The 3,703-nt window shown below is 41.6% G+C and overlaps 1 protein-coding gene and 1 long non-coding RNA gene across 6 annotated transcripts in view; one reads left to right on the top strand and one right to left on the bottom strand.

The window, feature by feature from the left end:
• The window catches only part of LOC128895018 (uncharacterized), a 21,655-nt gene extending 19,624 nt beyond the window's left edge, over positions 1–2,031 (bottom strand). For all 4 annotated transcript variants that reach the window (XM_054157225.1, XM_054157223.1, XM_054157224.1 and 1 more), the window contains exon 1: positions 1,361–2,031. The gene's annotated coding sequence lies outside the window, so the exon portion shown is untranslated. The remainder of the gene's footprint in view (positions 1–1,360) is intronic.
• On the top strand, positions 1,884–3,693 carry LOC128895033 (uncharacterized). Of its 2 annotated transcripts, none has more exons than XR_008461674.1 (3): positions 1,884–1,990; positions 2,025–2,232; positions 2,322–3,693. It is a non-coding gene; the product is annotated as an uncharacterized LOC128895033 (long non-coding RNA). The 2 variants fall into 2 exon arrangements; XR_008461673.1 differs by having other exon boundaries at positions 2,330–3,693.
• Positions 3,694–3,703: the final 10 nt, after the last annotated feature.

Raw genomic sequence — 3,703 nt, forward strand, 5'->3', positions numbered from 1 at the left:
CGTAACCTAACCTGTATTCTATGAAATGTTTTTTTTCTTTTCACGAGTAACGATTTACGAAAAATTTGTTTCACGAAATAAGGTGAACTTTCGATGAAGGTCGTATTATTTATTTTCGTGTTTTCGTCAAAATTTACGAATTCGACATAACCTTACGTTACGAAAGGACATAACCTAACCTGTATTCTATGAAATGTTTTTTTTCTTTTCACGAGTAACGATTTACGAAAAATTTGTTTCACGAAATAAGGCGAACGGTCGTATTATTTATTTTCGTGTTTTCGTCAAAATTTACGAATTCTATTCAGAGTTATTTTCGTTAACGTTTATAAAATGGCTGAAGTTCCTTAAAGAAAAGCACTGTCTCTCTATCTTAAATTTAGTCTCGTCGAAGCACATAACCTAACCTGTATTCTACGAAATGTTTTTGTTTCACGAGGAATGATTTAATGAAAAGCTTGTTTCGTGAAATAAGGTGAATGTAAAAGTAAACAGACCGAAGTTGATGTTTGTTCGAGAAGTGACAACGAAGAAAAGACACGCACTTCTCCGGCAGAGGAATTTTGTAAAGTATAGAGTCGTAGCGATGTTTTGTCTGGACGCCAGGGGTGTAACGGTTGTTAGAGCGACGACATTTTCTTTTGAAAGCGGAGGAGAATACATTGCGAAACGGACCGGCGGAGTTTTACAATCGGTAGACTTGTTCAGCAGATTATTGTGCCACCGTTATCGCGCCAGCCAAATGACTTTTTGATGACAGTGTACAGATGTTGGCTTAATGTACGCGACGGCAAACATTCGCGCAACTGCGAGAAATAGTCGCTTTTGCTTTACTGTTTGCTATCGGTCCGCGAGTAATCACGCAGGTGGATTGAAACAACGAAAAATGATAGAATGTAAACACTCGGTGGTATCTAACCTTGAGAAGGCATAGCTTATTTCTTCTCAATTTCTTCTCAATTTCGGATACATAATTCTCGTATTAATTTTCGGTAATTTGATGGCTGTTATTATTTCGGTTTACTTTCATAATTTTTTTTTTTTTACGAATATCTCGTTATTTAACAACGATAAAATATCCATTTCTTTTTCATTGGTTGATTATTTAATAATAAATTTAAATATAAATATTTAATTATTCGATAATAAATTGAAATGCTCCTGCATTTTTACCGTACAAGGAAATAATAATATCAATAAAATTACCCAAAATTAATAATTAGAATAGAATTAGAAATTACACCCTGAAGACGGTCAGAGATCTACCTATAAATATTGCGCAACCCGTCCCAGGCAACATTCCATAAAAATATAATTTCGCAAGCGATCATTCCGATCCACTATACGTAAACATAAATACCTAAAAGCGTCTTCCGTCAATTTCCACCGAAGCGAGTTCCATTCCGATCGATTCCCTCGAAGATTAATGATTCGGGTCACGGGCGAACGGTGGACGATTCAAATGAAAATACGATGCAGATGTACTACGAATTCGAATAAGCACGCGGTTACGTAATAGCAGAAGCATAGGCGAGAGCGTAGAGTTCCTCGATCGCCGACAGTCTTCGACTGGTTCGCGATACCTCGGTCTGGAAACCAGTCGCACGGTTTCTGGAAGAAATCCTTCCAGTCGTTCGAATGTAAATCCAAAAATAAATCTGTCCGTTAGGCGAATCGTTCACAGTTCGGTAATCACGCACCACGTGGAGTTAACGGGGCGCACGTTGCACCGGATGCGACGAAAATCGACGGAAAACACGGAGACCACCGTTTCTCGCCGTTGATCGGTATCCAGGGGCTGACGATACATTCCTGGCGTATCCCTCGGTCTTAAATAGACGAACGGCGGGGGGTGTCGCTTGGCTGGTGTCGCGATGACACGCGACGTGTTTGCATTCGTCAGTTTTGAGCGTTTCGAGGCTCTGGGATCTTTGGCTTTTGGACTTCTGGGCTCCCAGGGTTCTAGATCTCTGGACTTTTGGATTTTTAGGTTCTTAGGCTCTCCTGGACTTTTAGATTTTTAGGTTCTTAGGCTCTCCTGGACTTTTAGATTTTTAGATTCTTAGAGTCCTGCGTTTCTAGGTTTTCCAATTTTTAGATATCCAGGTTCTTGGGCACCTAGACTTTTAGATTTCTAGGTCCTTACTCGTAGACTTTTAGATTCCTGGGCTCTTGGACTCCTGCATTTGTAGATTTTCAGATTTTTAGATTTTTAGATTTTTAGATTTTTAGGTTCTTAGACTCCTAGACTTTTTAGATTTCTAGATTCTTAGGCTTCTGCATTTCTAGGCTTTCAGATTCTTGGATTCTCGAGTTATCAGGCTCCTAGACTTTTAGATTTCTAGGTTCTTACACTCCCAGATTTGTGGATTTTTAGATTCCTAGGTTCCTAGACTTTCAGATTTCTAGGTTCCCAATGCTCCTGCATTTCTAGTCTTCCAAATTTTTGGATTCTTAGACTCCCGGTATCCTGAGCTTCTGGACCCCTAAGTTTCCACACTCCTAAGCTTCTGAACTCCTAGGAATTCTGAATTACTGTAATCTTCTGGATTTCCACACTTTTGGATATTACAATTTTCAAACCACCAGGTTCTCACGCCTCCTGACTTTCGGACACCTAGTCTCCTACTCTCCCAAACTCCTGCCCTTCCAGATTCTCGGGGTCCCCGAGTATCCACAACTCCAAAGTCCATCCATCGCTATTTTTATCCTCGATAAAAATTCTCGATGAAATACACCGATCCGTCGCGTCCGATGTCCACGATGACAACTGACGTCTCCTCCCGTTTCACGCGTCCCGATGAATTCTTCTTTCTCGACGAATTCAGCAAAATTGTTATCATCGAGTGAGCCCGTCCTCTCTGTCCTCTACAGAGCTATCCGGTTACCGGATGTCTTCCAAACGGTGTATTATTCCAGTGTGTGTGTTATTCCGAAATGGTTGACCGATGCCGGCGTTATCGAATCGGTACGCGGGGACCGGTGATCCTCGCTTCGAGCGATAAACAAACCGCAATGTTGCTCGGCTGGTGTCGCGGTGACAACTGAAGTCTCCGGTTTCGCGCGTCCCAACGAGGCTCCCGATACCCCACCAAAGAGTTGTGTTCACCAAAGTCGGGGCACCAGGTGTCGGCGGGCCTCAAATCGCGCGGAGAGCCGCGCAGGTGACGCCGTCCGCCAGGAATGCTTCCACGAAAACGACCCAAAGAAACGCGTACCTTTTTCTTCCCTCCGTAGCCTTTTTCGTTTTCTTTTTTCTTTTCGACCGATCCAAGCGGTATTCCCCGGACTCGACGAGTCAAGAAAGTTTCCGCGCTGGTAACCGCGACGAACTACGTCTGGAGGGGGAGGAAACAAGTTTCGAAACACGTCGAAGGGAAAATAAATAGTGGCGTGAATTTTTGGGTGAGCGAATATCGAGGTAATTTGGTCGCATTAGTTCTGGGAGGTTTTGACAGAAGCATGAGATTTTTTGTGAATTTTTGGATTAGTGAAGATTAAGGTAATTTGATCGAATTCATTTTTGGTGGTTTAGATAGAAGGATGACATTTTTTTGTGAATTTTTATATAGGCAAAAATTGAGGTAATTTGGTCGAATTAATTTTTGGGGGTTTAGATAGAAGGATGACATTCTTTTGTGAATTTTTATATAAGCAAAAATTGAGGTAATTTGGTCGTATTAATTTTGGGCGGTTTAGATAG

This window comes from Hylaeus anthracinus, unplaced genomic scaffold, assembly GCF_026225885.1.
Source record: "Hylaeus anthracinus isolate JK02 unplaced genomic scaffold, UHH_iyHylAnth1.0_haploid 4, whole genome shotgun sequence".
NCBI lineage: Eukaryota > Metazoa > Arthropoda > Insecta > Hymenoptera > Colletidae > Hylaeus > Hylaeus anthracinus.